At 41.1% G+C, this 23,893-nt stretch overlaps 1 long non-coding RNA gene across 2 annotated transcripts; it reads left to right on the forward strand.

Annotated features, from left to right (window-relative positions):
• The first annotated feature begins 462 nt into the window (after window positions 1-462).
• LOC141276883 (uncharacterized) lies at window positions 463-19,896 on the forward strand. 2 transcript variants are annotated; one of them, XR_012327141.1, is made up of 5 exons: window positions 463-1,007; window positions 1,159-4,460; window positions 4,983-5,155; window positions 8,158-9,760; window positions 9,977-19,896. It is a non-coding gene; the product is annotated as an uncharacterized lncRNA (long non-coding RNA). The 2 variants fall into 2 exon arrangements; XR_012327140.1 differs by having other exon boundaries at window positions 8,158-19,896.
• The last annotated feature ends 3,997 nt before the right edge of the window (window positions 19,897-23,893 follow it).

Consider the following 23,893-nt stretch of genomic DNA (forward strand, 5'->3'; position numbering starts at 1 on the left):
CCTTCTGACGGCTGATGAAAATGAACCGTGACCAGAACGCACAACAAAACATTCACTATTATCCAGAAGGGGATTTCTAGAGAAATTGACCTTTCGAAACATCACTGGCTTTGTAACTTTTAAGATACTTTCATCTCGCAGATTTGTTCACATACGTGTTCACAACGTATAAGGGCCAAAATATTGACTGTGTGTCTGTCACCAGTATACCTGAAGCGGAGGTATTTGAGCTGCGGACAGTGAGCCTGCCTGTCTAAATAAGATTTCAAAACATATCATGGAGAGCAAGTCTATTGTTTAAAAGCTGTTCCCAGTTGCCTGTTTTCAGATACACGCACGGGCTTGCTGTTAAGTGTGATGACATGGGAAAGCCTTTGAGAATATTCTGCCAGGAACAGCCCCAAGTCCAGGCTCTTGCCCAGACTCCACGCGCCAGGTAAAATGTAACAGCGTACGTCTCAGCACAGTTTCACTGAGCTCTTTCCACCGCACTCCTGCCTATCTCATGCAGCAGTATCTGTTACCTTTTATTTTTAACTCTTTAAAGACAAGGCCCATATTTCAAATTGACAGCTCTGCCAAACTGAGTGTCACACGACAGAGCAGAGCTTCTGGAAGCCTGTCTCCTGTCCAGAAGTGTCAGCATCGTCCGGGACTCTGGAAAGACGAGTTCTCCGGTCCCTCCACCCAACTACTGAATCAGGAAATGGCTGGCACAGCGAAGTGCATGTGTACCTGCTCTCCGGGTGGGGTGACCAACCGTCCAGGTGATCTTGATAGATGCCGACCTTTGACAGTCACCGGACTACAGCGTTGTGTGAGCCTCAGTATATGGGGACCCCATCCGATGCTGGAGTTCATTCAGGGCAGATCGACCCCTCACCATCTCTGAAATCTTCAGGGATGTGGAACTCAAACTGTCTCCAAAGGAACTCACTGAATCTTTGGAAAGTCGTTAGCAACTTAAAACTGCTTCTCATCTGGAGCCTGAAGTCTTGAGAACTCAGGTGAGGACCTAGTCATTACAATTCCGTTCTTAGGTGCTTAATTTTAAACAATACATTCTTAATTCTAGTTGAAAATGATTACCAAACCCACCATTTTATTCAAATTATCCTTCTTCTCTTTGAAAATGATTCTCCTATTATTCTTTTTAAGCATGCCAGAAATTCACTCCATTCATTTGCAAATTCTTGGTCTGCACCTGGACCCTTGGTTGACCTGCAACATAACAGCCCAGGTGCTTCCTTGGACAGGACAATGGACGCACAACTTTCAAGGTCATCGTGAGGGCAACGGGCAGGCCTGCTCAGGCAAGTGGTTTAATTCCTGACAACGGCCTCAGTCTCTATCCTTCACGCCATTACTTTCCCTTCAGCATTTCTCACCAGCTCCAAGGAAACCTTTCCTTTCTTACCTCTTGCCGGCAACCTCAATTTGAAAACCTCTCCTTAGCATTTTGGGAAAGTGTAAGCTCGTTTCATTCTAGTATTTCTGAGAGCTTTCTGACAGTGCTATACCATGACCTGTACTTGTTCTGGGTTATATATGCTTACTTTCCTAATATGTATATGCCCTTTAAAATGAAAGAGAAATTCTGACACAGGTTACAACATGGATGAACCTTGAAGGTATTATGCTAAGTGAGATAAGATGCTCACAGAAAGGACAGATACTGTCTAATTCCACTTACATAAGGTCTCCAGAGAAGTCAAGTTCATAAAGACAGGAAGTAGAGCGGTGGTTTCAGGGGCTGGAATGCGTGGGGAGTTAGAGTTTACTGGGTACAGATCTTCAGTTTGGAAAGACAGAAAAAGTTCTGGAGACGGATGTGGGTGGTGGCTGCACATCACTGTGAACGTGCTTAATGCCGACGGACTGAGCGCTTAAAATTGGCCAAATGGTAAATTTCATGTTACGTATATTTCACCGTAATAAAAAAGTTTTAAAAATTCAAGAGAATATAACTAATGCATTTCAAGCAAATGTCTGTAAAATACGCTCACTTGTAGGAAACACCACGTGCAGGAAACAGCTACATTTTAAGGAGAAAATGGTGTTGATATTTGATACAATCACCCGCCAAAACAACTGAGGTGAAGAAAACACAGGTCATTATAGCTTTTTCCAGCAGTTTGTACACGTGGATTTTTTTTAGCATGCCTGCAAAATCCGCGTGTTTATTAACTCGGCAAAGAGACAGCGTTTGCAGGTAAGTATTCTAGTTTGTAGATTTTCTTCTCGTACGTGTAAATACCAGTGTAAAGAAAATGTTAGGCTCAGATCAAGGGCCTCGTATGTTCCATTTTTTTAGGCGACACCCCTTCTGTCTCACAAACACTGCAGCATGAGTTTGCCCTGCTGCTAACCAGACCACCGGCTCTGCCAACGCCCAGGCTCCCTCACCAGCTTAGTCCTTGTTCTGTTGCATTTCAAACAGCTCTCCTTTTCCTGCTCCTGTTACTAAGGAAAATGTTTTTTAAATTGAAATAATTTTTAAAGCATTTACCGACATCAAACGCTTTAGAACAGTTTTACTGGTTTCAAGAAAAATATACATTGATACAGAGGAGGAATCAGCTGGAGATCCAAAAAAGAAATAAAAATTTTTTTTTGGCTGCGTTTTTTTTTGGGGGGGTCTTTGTTGCTGCGCGTGGGCTTTCTCTACTTGCAGCGAGCGGGGGCTACTCTTCATTGCCGTGCGTGGACTTCTCATTGCGGTGGCTTCTCTTGTTGCGGAGCACGGGCTCTAGGTGAGCGGGCTCAGTAATTGCGGCACACGGGCTTAGCTGCTCCACGGCATGTGGGCTCTTCCCGGACCAGGGCTCGAACCTGTGTCCCCTGCATTGGCAGGTGGATTCGTAACCACTGCACCAAGAGGGAAGCCCAAAAATGTTAAGTTTTGGTGACTTTGCTTAAACCAAGAATAAATGGGACCCTGAGTGAGCAGGTGGCCATTAACCCGGCAAGCTACTCTGAGATTAGGTCACTGTCACTCCAAGTGAGTTAGTTTATGTTTTTCACCGAGAATTTATTTTCTATTTTCTACATCAATTAGATCTCCCCACGTCCATTTTCTCCAAAAACAATACATACATTATATTTAGCCCCTAACTGTGATGCTTATAGGTAAGACTAGACAGGGTCACAGATGTAAAAACACTGCTCTAAGCACTATAAGTGGAAGTAATTTAAATATTTAGCTTTTGGACAGACTATTACGCAGTTCTTAGCAGGAAACCTGGGAATGTGTTGTTTAATTTAGATATTTATATAAAATGTATACAATTATTTGTTGAAAAAATAGAGCCAAACACTGTAGAACAGCTCTGATTACAACACTTTATGTAAATGGAACTTGAATGTATAGACAAAAATTGAAAAAAAAAGTCTGGGGTTAATTAAAAAGTATTTATTGGGGCAGTGAAATTGGGATTGAACTTCTTTTTGGAAAAATAAAAAAGCACCATCCCAGCACTGTCCTGAGGCCCTCGGTGAACTCTGGAGCCCCGGTGGTCCCTGTTCCTGCAGCGCCTCCATGGTCAGGTGCTCGGAGCAGACAGGATGCGAGAATGCAGAGGAAAGAGGCTAAGAGCCCAGCCATCTGACTTCTGAGGAGCACCGAGGGGCCCACGGCGCAGCAGACGGCACAGGGAAGGCTGTCCCCTGGGAAATGAGGCCCAATTTGCATTCTCATGTCACAGTTTCATTCGCAAACGGACTTTCACGTGCTGTGTGTTACCACCCTTACCACATTTTCTCACATCACATTAAATGTTGTAGCATATTATAGGAAGCTTAATTTGTGTGAAGGCAGGACTGCATACCCTTGGAAAGGTCTCTGTTTACTGCCTCTGTAATACTTTAGTCAGCTACGCATTACAAGTCTTGAATACCTAAACTGTCAGGAAGCCCTTTTGGGTGTAACAGCCATGTCTCCCCAGACCAATGTCCTCCTTCTAATTCTGTGGTTTCAGCGCCTTTTCTGGGTGGCTTTGATCTGCATTGTGAACCTTGCTTGGCTGACAGCCGTCGGAACATGCATTCCATCCACAGCTTCAAGTGAATTTGCTGGAAAGGATGTCCCCTCTGCCCAGCCTAGCCCTCCAGCGCTTTCTGTCTTTGTAGGCAAGGCAACTACCTCCACAGCTGCCCAGCTTTGATCTCCCTCGAAGCGGACACTGAATCACTAGTGAAGTGCGTCTCCCTAACTGATTCAATGTATTTCACTCTTTCCATTTTGATGAACACCTTCTAAGTTCAGACCCTAATTATCTCTTTCCTAGATAGTCCGATACCCAGAAAAAGGAAAAGGATGGTCTTTTCTATGAACGGCATCGGAGGAAATGGTTTTCTATATGGGAGAACATAAAACTTAATCCAGACCTCACACGAAACTTAATTATTAATTGACTAATTACTAATTAATTCAAGATGGACTATAGACTACGATGTTCAAGGTAAAACCATAATGTTTCTAGAAGACAGTGTAAGAAAATATTGCCATGACTTCCCTGCTCTTAAACAAGACCAAACAATGGACACCATTAAAATTAAGAAATTCTGTTCCTAAAAAGATACTATTAGGAGGGTTAAAAAAGACAAGCCACAGGCTGAGAGAACATATTTGCAATATCAATCCAAGGAATTGTGTCCAGACTGTATATCTCAAAATCAATATGAAAAAGACAAAAAAAGATGTGAATAGGCACTGTAGAAAGCAGATATCTAAATGGCCAGTAAGCATAAGAACATGTGTTCAGCACAGTAGCTCAGGAGGGAGATGCAAACTGCAGCCATGAGGAGAGGTGTGCATCACTCCCCCTGGGCTGGAACGTTGGGAATGTAAACTGGTGCAGCCCCTATGGAGAACGGTATGGAGGTTCCTTAAAAAACTAAAACGAGAGATATTTTATGATGCAACAATGCCACTCGTGAGCATATACCCAGAGAAAACCATAATCCAAAAAATTTCATTGCAGCATTATTTACAATAGCCAAGACATGGAAGCAACCTAAATGTCCATGGACAGACGAATGGATATAGAAGACGTGGTACATATATACGATGGAATATTACTCAGCCATAAAAAAGAATGAAATAATGCCATTTGCAGCAACATGGATGGACCTAGAGATTATCATACTAAGTGAAGTAAGTCAGACAGAGAAAGACAAATATCATATTATATCATTCATATGTGGAATCTAATTTTTAAAAAATTACACAAGTGAACTTATTTACAGAACAGAAACAGACTTACAGATCTCGAAAACAAACTTATGGTTACCAAAGGGGAAAGGGGAGGGGGGAAGAATAAATTGGGGGTTGGGATTAACATACACACACTACTATATATAAAATAGATAACAAGCAAGGACCTACTGTATGGCACAGGGAGCTCTACTCAATATTCTGTGATAACCTATACGAGAAAAGAATCTGAAAAAGAATGAGTATATGTATACATATCACTGCATCACTTTGCTGTACACTGGAAACTAACACAACACTGTAAATCAACTATATTCCAATAAACTTTTTTTTTTAAAAAAAGAAAGAATGGTTAAAGTTCACAAAACTATCAAGATCCAGTGTGGACAAGGATGCAGAATTTTCACACATGGTTGGTGAGGTATAACTTGACTGAAGTATTTCAGACAACTCTTCGGCTGTATTATTGAAGCTAAGCAGTTGGCTATTTTATAATCTGGCAACCTCATTCCTAGTTTTATACCCAAGAAATAGGCACATATTTGCCCATCCAAAGATGGGCCCAAAAATATTTGTCACAGTTTTATGGCTAACAGCCCCCAGATGGAAATACTGTAACTAAAATGACCATCCACAGAATAATTGATTAAAAAATGATGGTTTACCTTAAAATAAGACAGGGAAAGAGAATTACTGCTACCTGCACAGATGAGCTCCCCAAGTGTCACTGGGAGCAAAAGAAGCCAGACCTAAAATAATACGTGCAGATTATTACATTTACGTGACCTTCAAGGTCAGGTATGGAGACTAGAAGTCAGAATGGCAGGTGTGGGCTGGAAAGGCGTGAGGCAGGGCTGTGAGTCTGGGTCACCCTGCTCAGTCTGGTTGGTGGAGACCCTTGTGTACGTGAGTCAAAGTCAACACATTGTACGTAAGATGTACGCAGTCAGTTGTACACATGTGATGGCTCAGCAGAAGTTATAACACTATACATAAATTCAGTTTTATTTTTATTGGAGTATAGTTGATTTACAATGGTGTGCCGATCTCTGCTGTACAGCAAAGTGACTCGCTTATACATATATATACATTATTTTTTTAAATATTCTTTTCCACCATGGTTTATCTTTTCCATCATGTGCTATAGAGTAGGACCTTGTTGTTTATCCACTCTCTATGTTACAGTTTCCATCTGCTCATCCCAGCTCCCCAATCGTTCCCTCTCCGACCCTCCCTCCCCTTGGCAGCCAGCAGTCTGTTCTCTATGTCTGTGAGTCTGTTTCTGTTTTGTAGAGACGTTCATTTGTGTCATATTTTAGATTCCACCTATAAATACACTTCTTTTTTACATCTTTATTGGAGTATAATTGTTTTACAATGGTGTGTTAGTTTCTGCTTTATAACAAAGTGAATCAGTTATACATATACATATATCCCTGTATCCCTTCCTTCTTGCCTCTCCCTCCCACCCTCCCTATCCCACCCCTCTAGGCGGTCACAAAGCACCGAGCTGATCGCCCTGTGCTATGCGGCTGCTTCCCACTAGCTATCTATTTTACGTTTGGTAGTGTATATATGTCCATGCCACTCTCTCACTTCGTCCCAGCTCACCCTTCCCCCTCCCCATATCCTCAAGTCTGTTCTCTAGTAGGTCTGCGTCTTTATTCCTGTCTCACACCTAGGTTCTTCATGACATTTTTTTTTCTTAGATTCCATATATATGTGTTAGCATACGGTATTTGTCTTTCTCTTTCTGACTTACTTCACTCTGTATGACAGACTCTAGTTCCATCCACCTCATTACAAATGACCCAATTTCGTTCCTTTTTATGGCTGAGTAATATTCCGTTGTATATATGTGCCACATCTTCTTTATCCATCCTCTTGCTCGTTCCCCTTTCTGTCACCAGAGAAACATTTCTAAAAGTGACATCTCATGATGCTGCCCCGTGATCATCTCCTTTGATCCTCTTGCATTGCCTTCAGGTAGAACCTTCTAGAGATTGGCCTCTGTCTCCATTTCCAAACTTCTCTCTCCCTCCTCCCCCTTCGAAGTCCACCAGGCGGCTCTCGTAGAGTGAGTAGAGGTCCTTTCCTTTCTCCTGAATCCTGCGCCCTTCCCAAAACTGCCTCTGCTTTGGGCAATTTTCAATTCCTCTGTTCAAATGGATGGCGTCCACCTACGCTCACCCTCAGCTCAGGTGTGACTCTCTCCACATGGCCAACTGTTCACCCTCCCCAACAGACGCCTAACTAACTGTAAAGGTAAGGGTCCATCATACGTACCCTATAACATTCCGTGTTTTTACAGCCATTGCACAGCCTGGGGTGTAGGACCCTGGGACCAGCCTGGGCTGCGTGTCCTCCTATCAGAGCTTTATCTCTCGATCCACAGGTCTTCTCATGAGCTTTAGGCATAGTGGGCCAGCAATAAATATTCTTTACATGAGAAATGAAATAAATTCACAGTTGCACAGATAGTTGATTTGTACCTTTCTAACCCCCCCCCCCCCATCTCTAAGCTCTGTCACCTCAGATTTCTTTCGTGACACTTCTGGTTAATTTTCTGAAATCTGCGCTGCTCGCCACGATACTGATTATCCTATTGCTAATACTAGTCACCACGTTTAGTTTTGCAAAACCCAAAGCCCTTCTCTCTTCCTTCTTTTCCTGGAAAATTCAGCTAATCTCAGCTCTTCGTGCTTCTTGGTGGGCAGGCTGGGCTCTCTGGGCTCCCGTCCTTTGTTTAAATCCACTGTCCTCCTTCTCTTCGCAACTGTGTCTCTAATTGATCCAGCCCCTTCTGATTTTATGTAGGAAGGTCTCTGGCAATGAATGAACTCCTTTTCTTGCTTCCAACAGCACTGAATAGGTTCTATCGATGTGGTTCCTAACATGATTGTAGCATTATAAATAATTATGTGCCTAATCTTTCCTACTAGATCGTAGGCTGCGTGAAGACAGGTCTCTAAGCATCTCATCCTGTATCCTGTCATGTCATCTCCTGGGTCCCCTGCGGTCCAGCACACAGACTTCAGCCCATGGAGCACAAAGAATGCAGCACGAAATGATGAAATGTATCACCTGACACCGTCTTCACGGACATTTTTAAGTAACGGTGGCTGCAGAATGACTTCTCTTCAAAGGAGAGAATAAAAGCAGTGAATGTTGACCCTTCGTGGGTGAGCCTTGATTCAGGGAAGTCATCTATAAATATCTACGGCTCTTGGAGAATAGCCCAACAGTCCATCGACTAACTCTCCAATAAACAAATTAGTCCACTTGGGGAATGATAATGATGTGCATTTACATCTAAAGCTCCTTTAAATCTTCAAAGCATTTCACAAGCTCTAATTAATTTTTCCAGCACCCGCGCTAGGTAAGTGTCAGCATTGTGTGCCGGTTCCTGCAGAGCTCTGAGGGGGTCCACCATTAGCTTCAGTCTGCAAAGCGAGCACACAGGAGGGCGCTGAGGACAGTGGGGGCAGGTAGAGAAACAATGACTTGGTTTTTTGTTTCGTTCTTTGTTTTGTTTTTTTATGACTTTAAAGATATTTTCAGCTAGTGGTCCCGCAATTCTTACTATGAACTTAGAAAGCACTTCGATAAATGTCAGAGACGGCAATTATAGTAGAAGAGGTAAGCTTGCTGTTAAATTGAGTTATCAGTAATGATGCTTGCACACTATTTATACTTCCTATTTTGTCTTTTTCCTTTGGTCCTTTCCAATAATTTAATAATTAATTTTTAAATTTAGACTCATCTCCCGTAAGAATATGGAAGTCTGATGGGTACTGACCCAAATGTTGATAGAATTTAGAAAGTATTTATATGGATCAAAACCTATCATTTTCATTTTTTAACCTAAAATAAGTCATGCCAATAACAGGACAGCTGATGATTTTCTTTTGACATGTCTTTCTTCCCAATAAGCCTAATTTTCATTTCATCAGTTAGGGAGATTTTTTAATCTATAAGAAAGTGACCTGTTTCTACTGCCACAAATGTCTTGACCCTTTTCCCATCCTTCACACAGAATTCCCTGGCGTTTGTCTCTGGTGGGGCTGACATACGGGGAGTAGACTGCTGGCCTCCACTGCTGTCACCTGCTCCTTCTGGGAGGCGTCACCTCGGCGTCTCGGCCGTGGGAGTGCCCGGGGCTCCACGGTACCCGACGCTGAAGGGCCTGTCCAGGCGCACACAGGGAGGGGATGTGCACCCAGGTTCTCCGCCACCTGTCCACCCTCACACCCAGTCATCACCCATCATTTTAACTCAAACACTCTCAGGCGATGAATCACGTCAAATCATTGACTTCACTCATCTTTTTCCAGAGAACAGAAAGCACAGTTGAACCATGTGCTGTAGCCGAGCGAGGTTTCTAATAGAACAACTGGCTTCAGGGCAACCTCAGCCCCAAAGAACCTGGGTCATCTGACTCACACAATTTGGGTGGCATCAGTAGATGTGAAGAACGTCATAGGATTGCTTCATATTTTTGAAAAGGGCCAGTGATACCAAGATTCACACACGCCAGTCTATCAGGTAAACTCATCGCCAGGGAGGCAAAGTCATGTGTTCTGCTTGCAGCCGTCTTTCCAACAGGAAACGTATTATAAGAGGAAATACTTTCAAACACATTTTACAGGGTCCCTGGTTATTAAAGCCCCGGTAGCCATTTAGCAAACTTCTCAAATTTAATGTACTCCCTGCAAACTAATAATTGAACTCGAAACATATGTGATACTATTTATTCCCTAGAGCCAAACCAACTTTCCTAAGGGCATCTGCTTCTGTCCTCATGCATAAATAAACAGACTCTGTGAGTGGATTACAGACGTTCTGGGGATCTGGAAATGCTATTTGGGGATGTTGTCAGGCATACAACTTTGTGCTGACTCCCGAAGTCCTGAGGCAATTTTAAGGACCAGACAGACAGGGATGGCAGTGCAGGCGGTGAGCCAGGATCCCGGCCAGACCCCCTCCGGCTCTGCTCATGTCCATGCTTCTGCCCGACGACTGTGAGTATCCTCTTTAAGCTCTCTAGACACTCAGGTGCTTAATCTTTAACATGAAGGCGTTGAACTGGATGATGACCCCTTTGACTTCAAAACAATAATAGTACTATCAGTAATAATAATGATCATAGCAAGAATTGCTCAGTGATCCTAAATTATTTGCTGAAATAATTGTGAAACTTTTAGAACAACTTTAGATATTAGTTAAATTAGTTCTGTTTTTAAAGCAAACTGACATGTTTTGTTTTTTTTTTTTTAATTTTTTCTTTATTTATTTTTGGCTGCATTGGGTCTTAGTTGCAGCACGCAGGATCTTCGTTGAGGCATGCAGGCTCTTCACTGCAGTGCATGGGCTTCTCTTTAGTTGTGGCTTGCGGGTTTTCTCTCTCTAGTTGTGGAACGTGAGTTCCAGGGCACGTGGGCTCTGTAGTTTTTTTGTTTTTTGTTTTTTGTTTTTTTGCAGTACGCGGGCCTCTCACCACTGTGGCCTCTCCCGTTGCGGAGCACAGGCTCCAGACGCGCAGGCTCAGCAGCCATGGCTCACGGGCCCAGCCGCTTCGCGGCATGTGGGATCTTCCCAGACCGGGGCACGAACCCGTGTCCCCTGCATCGGCAGGCGGACTCTCAACCACTGCGCCACCAGGGAAGCCCAAACTGACATGTTTTAATTAGGCATTCCTTACTTCCAAAAAGATTTGTTTTGGCTGACTGATAATCTAGCATATATTAAGTTAAATTATTTAGTTTATTAAAATATTTGATCCCATTCTATTGGAGACATAAAAGAATTTTGCCAACAGAAGATCCCTCCAAATCAATACAGAAGAGAAAGAGAACAGAGTTTATTACTGAGCAGTTATCAACACATTTACACGTATATATAGCAGCAGGAAAGTGAATGCTAATTGAGGACAGAATCTCGCACTTTTGGTACAAGAAAGCAGAGGCAAGAACACAGCTCCTGTTGTCCTGTCTCCTCGTGTATATGTCTTGCAAATCTCTTGAAAAACCTCCAAGCTAACTCCTGAATTACACTTTTCCATATCTAGAGGGTTATTTGTCCTGTGACCTTGGAGAAATCTTTAAGTCATAAAAACTGAACACTGGGCATAATCCTGGACCCTCCATACTGTTTACCATAGTGGCTGCACCAACTTACATTCCCACCAACAGTGTAGGAGGGTTCCCTTTTCTCCACACCCTCTCTAGCGCTTATTATTTGTAGACTTTTGGATGAAGATTCACTATTCCTCTAAGGAACACCTGAATAAAGGGGGTGGGGGAAAGTCATCTCTTTGCCATTTATAAATGGAGAAAATAATTTTTACCCTTAATCCTCCACGGTAGTTTCCTTAATTTTTTCCAGAATGTTGAAAAGTGTTGCTTCCTGGACCTATTTTTTGCTTCTATAAAAGTTAAAAAAAAAACCCAGAATTTTAAAAAGTTGTGTATATCTCAGTCAGGTTATACTTCTAAGATGACCAATGTTAAGAGTTGTGTTTTCACGTATGTAAAAGTTATTTTACTTCTCCAGAAAAAGTCAATACTTTATTGGAACTGATGATTAACTGAGATAAGAGTATAGATTTTTTTCATGTTATTTTTCTGTAAATGAATACTCAGTTTAAGACCATCACAATATTGAGTCCCTTGTTTGCTGTTAGTCACAGGGTTTTAGATTTAAGTGCAGGTTTTGTTGATCAGCAAAAAAGTTCAATTCTAGGCCTAAATTAATCTTATAAGGCTCAGAGAAAAGATTTATTTTTAGGTTACCTGAAGGATTCTAGTTTATTCTTTTGATCAAGTGTCTAAGTTTAAGGCATGATTAGAGCCCATCTTATTTCTCTTGTGCTTTCACGTTGGAAAACAGAATAGTACAAACAAGAAAGGAAAATTTCTCTCATCTCCTTTATCCTCTTACACAGCAAATATAAAGAAGAATAATTTAACAAATTATTGATCTTGAGGTAGAAGTATTAGGTATATAACCAGATCTCTTCCACTACGTTTCCCTTTATTCATTTATTCACCCCAATTCAGTTTTAAGAAGAATAATCACACACACACACACACACACACACACACACAATCACATTGTCCTGGTCTTATGTGCAGCAAAATCCAATACGCTTCTGTTATAAGAATATTCACTAAAGTGAAGTCAGAAAGGGGGATCTCAAGGACTAGAAACTTAGGAAACTTCTAGAATCTGGGATGGGTAAATTTATACTGGAAAATATTTTATGTGTGCAAATGTGAAAACACTGTATATGGACCTGGCCCACATGCTCCAAGTGGGACATCTTGTTCAGATGTGGGACACAGGTGCTGGGTGTCTGCAGGTGTGTGTGTGTGAGTGAGTTTGGGTCAGGGAAGCTAGTCCCGAGACAGGTGTGCACTGACTGTCATCTGTGTGTTAATTTAGGACATGACGTTTGCTGCGTCAATTCTATCTAGATTTCAAATTTATTTTCTTTACTTTAATTAATGATCATTATTTAATATAATCTACCTTACAGTTTATTGGCTATGGTGACTGCGTATTCCCTTCCTCATTTTTCTTTTTATTATGTCCACAGGATACTCAGACTCCATTTACACCAAGTTTTCTCTTGGTTGATTGTAGAATTTTATCTGCATTAAATATGAAAGTGAAAGAGATTTCCAATGTCTCCTCCACTAGTTAGGAAAATTCCTGACTATTTGATAACTGAAGTATCCAACACTCATATTTAACTAAACTTAGTTTGATTTATGTCATATCTTACTTGATAAAATGCACCATCGCTATTTTATAGCACAACACAAAAGAGTTATTAAAGAAAGGACACTATCAAAGACTCAAGGACAATTACCAATATTTTATTGTTTTGATAACTCAAGCGAGAAAATATAGACTGAATTCAGAACAGATCTGCTATGCGGAAAAATTAACAAGTTTCTACTGCACAGTTTAATACCCTGTGAAATATAATGCCGCTGGTGGAATTGATCGTTCTAAGGTAATGATCCATCTTTTTCAGGGAAATTTTCATAAATATATATAAATAAAAGCTTTAAAACATTTACGTAAACTATAGATTCATAAACATATATATTTACATATAAATAAAGGTTCATAAACATTAATATAAACACGATAGAGAGATAGATACAGATAGATGATAGATAGATAAATTATAGATATTGTATGTATCTGCAGCCTTTAGGAGAGACACGTTTTATTCAGTTGCTGTTGCATTAAGGAGAAACCCCATGTCTGCAGACTTTGTGGTATCTTAGGGAACAGACATAAGCTCAGACTGTAGAGAAAAGGAATATGCTTCTCTGTGTAGTTGGGGTGATTCTTGGAGTCAGTTAAAATGTCTCAGGGGGAGAAGGGATATTCTGGTTTACTTGCTGAAATTCATACTAAAGTTGGTTTGAAGCTCAAGGGGCCTGGTGACCTGCCCAAGACCCAGCTGAATTTTGGTTAAGGTCTTGTCATATTATATATATATGTGTGTGTGTGTGTATGTGTATGTATATATATATATACACATACACACACACACACACACACACACACACACATTCTCTTTTGAGTTAAGGTTCTAGATTTAACATTTGTTAACCTAAGGAAGAGACAGGATAACAGAGTCAGAATCCAAACTTTTTGGAGGCTAGAGATGCAGACAAAATGCTAACTTTTAAGTCGATATCCTATAATACTAAGGCCTCTACAACTAACTTTGCAGATCCAAACCCAAGTGGTAGGAGAATATCGTGGGTTAAAACACTTAGTGGTTTTAGTCTGTAACAAGCTCGAGAGGAAACGGCAGTGTGATCTCCCTGCCAAAAGCTAACGTGACTATAAGTTACAGCAGTAGATGGACAGTCGATTTCTATCATTCGCAGCACTTTTATTCTACAAAGCGACTGTGAGCTCTAAACCCTCGTCCTCAGGGAAAGCAGAGGATCGGGTTCCTGCGAGCCGCTGGTCACAACACCTCCTCAACCGACCAGTGCCTAACCTTGTTTTATGTGTGTTTCTCCTTAAAGACACCTTATTTAGTGTATTTATTGGTGATTAATTCACGTCGACCTCGTGCCCACCAGCCCTTAACTCTTCCCTGAACAAAGTTCATCTCGCCACGTATTTTCTCTGCGAAGCAGAGCACAGCCTTCTTGTGCTTTGGACGCTAGAATACTGACTTCTGCCCTATAATTAAGGCCCCTTGTAAACAACAAAATGGGAAAAACACGGCACTAAGTAGACCCTGAAAAGGACATTGTTTACCACGTGAGCTGAAACAGGGAAGCAGATGTTCTCCTTGTTCAGCCTCGGCGGGGAGCATGCGCATCACACAGGTGAGCTCGAATTTTTTGTCCCTGTGTGCACGATCATGAAAATGCCATGAATAGTAAACGTTTTAAAAAGTTAACATTTATCATAAGAAACAGTTTTTTAAAAAATGTATTCGGGGTTGCAAATACATTTTGGCTATTAGGAGAATTCACAAGCACAGAGTCTGTGAATAACGAGGAAGAATGTATGTATAATAGGCTGTTTTATTCACTTGGTTCCGAGTTAAGAAGGATGTAAAGTGCAGTGAGAGGAGAACGCATAAGGTGGTGCGCATTCTGTTTCACATCCCCAGTGGAGACACCTGAGGGAAATAAGGATGTGTAATCTGGAGAAAAGATCTGGTAGGAGAAAAAAGAAGGAAACACAGATCTGTCTTCGAATGTTAACGTCAGTTGAGTGCTTCCTTACTGTTCCCTGTGCCCGCATCACCTGCGGTCTCCCGGCAACTGTCCCATCACGAACCACCGAGTGTCTGTAGTCCGGCTGTGTTCCTTCCTCGTGCCGCTCCCCTCTGTCCACAAAGAGCAGGACCCCTGCCCCATCAGGCAGCCAGGACACGCGCCTTCTTCTCTAACAATTCATTGCAAAGTTCACGGTATTATTCCTAACTGGAAAATCATCTATCTGCTTCTTGATGATATTTTATTGCAGTTATCACTTGCATTCCATTTAATAAACTCCTTCTGAGTACATTAAAAAACACATATTATAAAATTATAATGATAAATTCATAATTTTACTGTATATTTTTCTGATTATGAAAGCAAATGTATTTATTATAGAAAAATTGAGAAAGAGAGAAAAATCTAAAAAAACAAAATAGTTCCCCTGGTCTCACCACATAGAAATAGAAATTGTTTACATTTATTTTATTTGTTAAAATTGTAGTTAAATTATACATAACATAGAATTCGCTATCTCTGTCGATTTTATGTGTACAGTTCAGTGGTGTTCAGTACATTCACTTTGTTGTGCAACCATCACCACTATTCATCTCCACAAATCTGTTCATCTTGCACAACTGAAACTTTGTTCCCATTAAAAAAACAATTTCCCATTTCCTCCCCACCGCCAGCCCCTGGCACCCACCATTCTGAAAAACAGCAAATTCTAACACGTTGCTTTTTGTCATGCTGCGTCACGATATGCCCAGGTATGCTCATTCTGTATTATTGTTGGAATACCCATAAAATGACTTGATTTTTTATACTGATCTTCTTTTTATAACCATACTTGGATTTAGCAGAATAGCATGCTGAAACTAACTTGAGAGTAGGTTTCAGGAAATCTATCACTGGAAGAAAGAAAGGGTATAACACTGAAAAAGCCATTGTAGCATTTCGGAATGTTAACATTCAGAAATTGGATTACATTAGGGTCTCCAAACTACAGTAACCACACACTCCTTTAGATGAAAGTCTCCTAAAATATGTACATTTACTTATGAATTATATATGTATCTATACAGTTATACTAAAATGCCATGTATGTTATAGAACAATAAAAATATAACATCATATATATTTGATACGTCCTTTGATTTAGTATATTTTATTATCTTTTAAAATCCTGCTCTAAACTTTGCTATATAGTCTATTTTTTAAAGCTATTTCATTTATTTAACATGTACCAGACAGTTGTCACACACACTACAGTCTTTAGAAGTTCTGGTAATAAGCTTAATATATTCTAGTACTTAGCATTGATGGTTCTTAGTGCTGAAAAAGGATTTCTCATGTTACAGAAGGATCCAAATGGGAGGAATATATCCTTGACTGTGATCGCTTTACTCGGATACCTGTGGTTCAACTCCACCTCTCAATGATGCAAAAGTTATTACTGACATTCAGCTTGAGAATTTTCATAATACCTGATGTCAATGAGTTGTTTTTGAAAACTAATAGGAGAATGTTACATATTTATAGGTTTAACAAATGTGTTCAAACTCTCTGAAACTCCTCAGTTAGAAGAATTTAAAGAGATTAAGAAGCTCCATTTACAAGTTTTATTATTTCGAAGATATGAAAGGTTTGTTTTTTGCGTGTAAAACACATCATTTACAGAGCAAATAATCATATAATGACGTGAACATTTCTAAATCTCTGTAATTAACATGTTTCTCCATAGCATGACTTTCTTTCAAAGGCAGCAGTCGTCTCAGTGTTAAAATGTCTCCCTTACCCCGAAGGGACTGAGCTGCTGTCATTACTTTTCAGTGGTTGCTACACGGCATACTTTTAAGTTCCATTTGTTATCACAGAAAAGATAAGTCACTTATTTTCTTTTTGTCTAAAAGAATCGTAACTTGTTTGTTTAGCAACATGTTTAAGAACAAAAAAGTAAAAACGTGTGTAGTCTAATGATTTCCATAGTCAGTCCTACACAGATTCAAAACTTCATATAATCCATACTCTAATTTATCTGGTCAAAGTAAACTTCAGTAACCTGTAAGTTAGCGAAAGGCTGAGTCTACCTTGATGGAATCCTCATTTTTCCTTCCGGTTACTCCCGTAAATTATGAGACATGAGAACGTCTGACATGTATACCTCAGGCTTCCTGGTCTTCTTGCATCAACTATCTTTACCCTTGATTATATTCTTTCATTTATTCTTCCATATCTGTTTTGCGGAGTTCACGTTTCTCTTTACTTTTAGTCTGTGACCCTGAAACCATCAACCTCAGTCACAGTGTTTCCCACCTCCTTCACTCCTTCCTCCGCTCCCCTCCCCTTTCTCACCCCTCCACCCCACTGCTCTCAAGGTACCTAAAATGTGTTCATGTTGGTCCTACAGACACACTGATGACACCTCTAAAAGGGAAATGTTATTATTTGGGTCTTAGACCTAGGAGTGGAAGGAAATTGCACAGGTGACCAGGTCATGGGGGCTGGGATGTGGACCCAAGCTGATCTAACACAAATCTCTTTCTCTTCCCCACAGGCCACCCTTCTTGACTAATATCTAGTAATGGATGAACAAGGTTCAAATGTCAACAAATTGAGGTTTTCAATATTAAAGCACGGGCTATTCATTCATATTTAAGAACACCCAAAAATCTCACAAAGGCCATTTGCATCTTAGACAGCTAGAAGGATATGTTTAATTTAAGTACGTTTATACGATCACGTAAGAAGAGTTGAGCTCCGTGGCTCAGAGCGCTCTGTGGGGTTATTTGACTTTGGTTCTGAGTCTTTGGGGGCTTGGTGCCTTTCCTTTTGCCTTGCAGCTGCTTTGCGACTCCACACATTACAGATTCGAAGGAAATGCAAATGAGGCTTGTCTACGTGACATGAAAATAGATTCTGTCTGGGTGAGCTTCTTTGACTGTCTTCCCCCACCCCAGTCCCTGGAAATGCCAGTTTTCTTTCCATTTGCAAATTCATTTCAGGGTATTGATCTCTAACTATATCTCTTCTTCGGCTTCTCCTTTGAACTAGCTGTCACATCCTATCGATTTTCTTGTTAATAACTAGTTAAGTAAAATATCGAACATGTGTTAGCTTTACATCTATATGAGATTTATAATTTTACCCTTTAAAAAGTTATCCTTTAACAACAAAATTATAGAGAGGGAATCCTATCTAAAAACACTTTTGTATTGATACAGTTAGGAGAAACTTGAGAGATTTATTTAATCTTCCTTCAGATGAATAAACTCCGACATATTGAAACTGGTTTGTCCACAGCTAATACCATAACTGCAGCTGAATACAGATTCCTTGACTGGAGACTCAAATCCAGTGTTTTCCCCTCTTTGTTACAAACTATTTTATTATAAAATAATTTCTTTAATGAGTCTACCTTGAGTTAAAGTAATGATACACTGTCAATTCATGAAATAAAGACATTAATAGCAAGTAGAAAGTAATCTATTTTTTTACTTAATTATTTTAAATTAATTTTCAATGAACAGTCCCTAGGAAGGAGCAAGAATTGCAGAATTATTTACATCACTGAGGGCAGGAGCTACATAAGAATATGATTATATGTCAGAAAATAGACTTTGTAAAGTCTATCAAAAAACTTAATATGGTCACAGGGGAAACACTAACAAGACAATACTATTTTAGTATCACTTAGGCATCTACATATCATTTTATAGATCACGTTGATCAATAATTTGTGCACAGGAGGAAGGTAAGTCTGCATTCATCCCTTTTCCTCTAGCTTACTAGCTGTATAATCTTATATTAGGGAGGTAGAAAAAAGTCTTCTTTTTTAATGGAAAACCATGTGCTGTTTATCTTACACTCTTCAGAGTTCTCAGATCCTAGCCCTGTTTATAGCCTTTGATTTTACAACCCTGTGCAAATTGCAGGTAATTGATAGGTGAGCTGATTCTGTCCTGTCTAGTAGTGGTTTTAGTGGACTTTGTCAGGGAGGAAGAAATTTTTCTCTACTTGTCCAGGTTCTTCTGGCTGGTCTAAGAATTACACTGACATGAGACAGATTAACAGGAGAAACTCAAAGAAAAGTTTCATAACATGAATATGAACCCGTGGGCGAGACCCAGGAAAACTAAGTAATGCACGAAAATGGTTGAAGTCTTCACCTTAGATAACATCTTCAGCTCAAGGCTAAAGGGATGTCGGAGGTTTGGGACCTCGCAGGGGAGGAAGGCGATTGACGTGGAGACGCAGAAGCAAACATTTGGTGAACACGTGTGTACTGGGCCAGTGGACACAAGGGACCCAGAGAGGGCTTTTAACACACAGACCCTGCTTGCTTCCCCCGTCTCCACACCTGGCCTTGCCTCCTCCCTGCGGTGACAGCTTCTCTCTGGAATGGGTCCTCCATCCACATCGCCAGGCAGATGGAGAACGGCCAAACGTTCTTCCTGAGTCTTTTGGACCTTGAACATGATCAACCTAAATTAATCCTCATGCCAAAGAGACACATTGTGGGGTAGCAAATTTTTTTCCCCTACAAATTCCTCCACTTGAGGAAAACCAATTTTATCCATTTTGCAGTTGGTCCTGGCATTCCCTTACTCCATGTGAGTTTGTGTGTTTTTTACTTTTCCTTTGAATAGGCTATAACATCTGTCTGGTACCTTCACGTCATAGGAGTAAATAAATTCTCTAACATAAGCTTGTTTTTCTATCTCTATGTGAATCATGATTTTACTTTCTCCTGAAAATATTCTTTAACAGTTACTCTATAAGGGTTTGGGAACTGTTAAGTTAGATAATACATTCTAGGTCCTTGGCCCATAATGTGTTTTGTGTTTGTGGCTTATGTTATATCACATTCAATGTTTCCCTTACAATAAACTGGAGATGTCTAATGTTTACCTGCTCGTATTAATCAGTAGAAAGGCCTTTCATGAGTGGGCAAAGGTAACATGAGATTTAATCTAAGTGAATCACGTTCTCGCTTAGCAGATCAATTTATCAAATGGATTTATATGTTGTTCCTTTCCACTGGCTTTGAGCTATGTGTTGTCCATTTTAACAGGAAGCTCTCTCTTTGATTATCAGAGCAGACAGTAAACTATAATGCCAGTAAAGCCCACATTCCTTTAAGAAACGCAAACTCTAAGAAAAAGGCTTTCCACGACATGCCTTAAGTTCGCAGCAGACTTTGGACCTCTGGACATCAGTGGCTAACAACACCAGGCTTTAAGCCAATTCCAAAGCATTGGTCAATTCTAGGAAGTGGTGGTTGTTTCCAAACCCCTTCAGTATGTTTTCCATTGTCAATCCTTTGGGTTAATCAGTTGGGGAAAACCACACTAAAAATTTACGACATCAAGGAAGCAAATAAAATCTTTTTCAATGGCCTTTCACGACCATGGAACATCAGAAGAATTCTTGAATTCTTCTCCACTCTAGAAGATTCTTGTTAGGTTTACTTTCCTCCCAAAATGTTAATCACCAAGACGCGTTCTGTGTCATGAAGATTTCCCTTGATGCCTGCGAAATGCTTTGTTCCTAAGCATAGCTGAAGTTTCTGCATTCTATTATCATGCTCAGCAATTTAAAAGAAAAGTATTTATTCTTAAATTGAAAATCAGTGGTAAGAAAAGATAATGGTTAATTCAGAAATGTTGAGAAGTCCTCCAGGTACTATTCTCAGTCTCAAGTCATAAAAAGAGAAATAAAATAAAATTTCTACAACATCATATATACACGTAGACCAATAATTGCAGCAACTTATAAAAACGAGTGTAGTGAAAGTGATTCAAAGAGGTGCTCTTAGAAGAATGGAGGGGTGGGTAACCCAAGGAGGAAGCCCCCTGGACTGCTGCTGAGGTCCCCTCTGCAAGTGGGAGACAGTGTGGGGATGGGGTTAGATCAGGTTTCGGAAAGTCATTTTAAGGGTGAGGTGAGGGCACAGAATAAGGGGTAGGGAGGTAACTGAAGTTCGAATTGCCGGAAATGCTCCTAATATCATGTGCATCTTTTAAAAAGCAGTAAGAGTTCTGAATCATCAAACACTTTCTGGAGAATGAAATTCAAGGTCCAGACACGTGCTCAAGCCAGAAGGGTCATCAAGGAGTGGGTCTGACAAGGCCCCAGCCACTCCTCAGAGAGCGGAGGTGAGTGGTAGCCCGAGTGATGCTGTGGTCAGAGGAGGGCTGCGGACGTTTCCTCCTCAGCGGTTGGAAGGACGGTGTTAAGTCAGGGCAGGAAGATTCCGGAGAATCTGATGCAAGTTTTCTGACAAGGCATCTGTGAAGTCAAATCCGGCCTCTGTCCCCTGACACCAAATTAAATCTCAGAGACAGAGTTTTGGGTGAAGTAGAAAAGAGTAGCTTTATCGCCTTGCCAGGCAAAGGCGGCCACAGGGGGCTAGTGCCCTCGAAACTGTGTTTGCCAACCTGTAGGGGGTCGTGAGGAGTTTTATAGTCGTGAGTGAAAGAGGGCGCGGTCAGCTCGTGGACATTCTTCTGATTGGTTGGGGGTGAGGTCATCGGAGCCGGCATCATCAAGCTTCTGGTTCCAGAGAGTCCGGGGGTCTATGTGCTTGTGGGCAGTATACTGTTAACCATTAACTTCTCCCACCTGGTGTGGGTTTCAGTATCTGCAACACAGCTCAAAGGTACTGTGTGTACCCCTTGAGGGGGGCCCGGGACCCTGCCCCCGGGCTGCACCATTGTTTCCTGACTGCTCCTCCCTTGTCTCCGCATCCCCTCTCTTCCCTGATTAGCATCTATTTGAACCTCCTCCTTGGACCTCAGGGAAGGTCACGGAGGCTGAATGAAGCCTATTTCCTGTAATCGAGAAACGGGGGACACAGAAGGCTTTTGAGTCCAGGAGCCCACAGGGTCCTGCTCAGTTTCAATATTGGTGACAGAGGTCGTGTGTGTGTGTGTGTGTGTGTGTGTGTGTAAGAAGGCCCCCTACTTTCCTGAGAATAAAGAAAAGGACAGAAGACTTTTGAGGACCCCCTGGACCATTCAGTGGAGATGCTCCCAAAGGCCTTGAATCTAAATTCTGAAGGTCGTGCCTGGGACGGGGGGTCTGGGCATCATCACCATGCTGTCATGTATTAAACCCAAAGATTTAAGGAGATTATTTAGAAGGGACCAAGTCTTTAACTCTGAAGGAGAAAAATAGGTTCCAAAATCTAATGCCTGAGAGTTACACTTTTCCCTCAGATGAAATGTCATTCAGCCAAAGCCTTTAAAAGTCAGCTTGAAAAGGTTTGTTGAGTTATTAGCCATCAATTTAGTGAAAAACTGTCATTATTGTTACGAAAACTTTGAGATTAGATTCCTCACATTTTAATACAAGGTCAGTAATCAAGTTCACACTCAGCGCACTTGTCAATTACAGTGACTGTTAAACTTTTGTGAATTTAGCTGTTGAAGCACCTTGAAAAGCAAGAGACAGAGAGAACACTTAGCCCATTGGGGGACTGTTAAACTTTTCAAGTGCTTCAAGTAGCCCCCTGTGGAGACACTTAGTGAAATACCATAAAAATATTCTATGTGAAAGACTAATTTTCCTGCTGGTTAGAAAATAATTGTGTGTGTGACAAATATTTTTCCTGCCATGGCACATAGAATGGTTTTATTTCAGTCCTGACAGTAACCTAAGTATATTTCACTCCTGACAGTAACCTAATAATACTAGGATGATAGAGTATTAATTCTGAAGACTGGGTGTTTAAAAAATTGTATATTGAGATGAATGTCAGTGACTTATATTTTTCCTGAATTGAATCTGCATTAAAGAAAGCCATTTTTCACAGCAAGCACCTGTATTTAATGATGTGGGTGATTATGGTAAATTGTTTGTGTTGTGGCTTTGTCCTTTTTCCTCATGTAATTTTTTTTCCCGTAATTAATTCCCTGATCTGTTGAAGCCTTGGGTAATGATTTCTATTATGTACTGGTAATTAACTTGCGACACAACTTTGAGGAAAGACAACTGATTTTCACTTCACCTTTGTAGCAGTGCCTCACTAATAATTTGAGACTTTGTTATATTTTGTAAACATTTATTAGACATTTAGTGTCTACTCAGGGGTATGTCTCAGGGGCTTGTGTTTTTGTTCCCATTTCAGAGGTGAGAAAACTGAGGGGCATCGAGAGTGTGACACAAGGTCCTGGTAAAGCCCACTTTCCTTTACACACTCAGGACTCTTCCTGTGCACAGAGATTCCACTTAAATCTGCCCTGCTGGGAGCCTGAGATACTCTATCCATGTGTCCTCCTACATGAAACCAAAAAGCACAGCATCACTCCCCGTCTACAAGAAAGACATTGGGATTAATTAACTTAAGCGAGATGGAGCTGAAAGCTCAGCTCCTCTGTGCACCACTGACGAGTTGAATCTCAGAGACAGAGTTTTGGGTGAGGTCCAGGCAAGGGGGGCCACGGCGGGCTCCTGCCTCGAAAAACTATGTGTCGCCTCTTGGAGAGGATAGTGAGGAGTTTTACAGTAATGGTTCAAGGAGGGCGTGGTCAGCTCATGGACGTTCCTCTGATTGGTTGGTGGTGAGGTCATCGGGAGTCGGCCTCATCAACCTTCGGGTATCAACCCCTCTGGAGTCTACGTGACTGTGGGCAGCATACCCTTAACTTCTCCCACCTAGAGGGGGTTTCAGTATCTGCATAACAGCCCAAAGATATTGTTGTGTGTATCCTTTGATGGGGAACCAGGACCCTGCCCCAAGGCTGCTCTTGACTGTTTCTCCCTGGTCCGGCATCCCCTCCCTTCCCTAGTTAACAACTGCTTGAATCTGCTGTTGGAACTCAGGGAAGGTCATGGGGGCTGAATGAAGGCTATTTCCTGTAATCAAAGAAATGGGGGACACAGAAAAGCTTTGTGCCCAGGAGCCCCACAGGGTCCTGCTTGGTAT

Source organism: Tursiops truncatus, chromosome 17 (genome assembly GCF_011762595.2).
Source record: "Tursiops truncatus isolate mTurTru1 chromosome 17, mTurTru1.mat.Y, whole genome shotgun sequence".
In the NCBI taxonomy this organism is placed as follows: Eukaryota; Metazoa; Chordata; class Mammalia; order Artiodactyla; family Delphinidae; genus Tursiops; species Tursiops truncatus.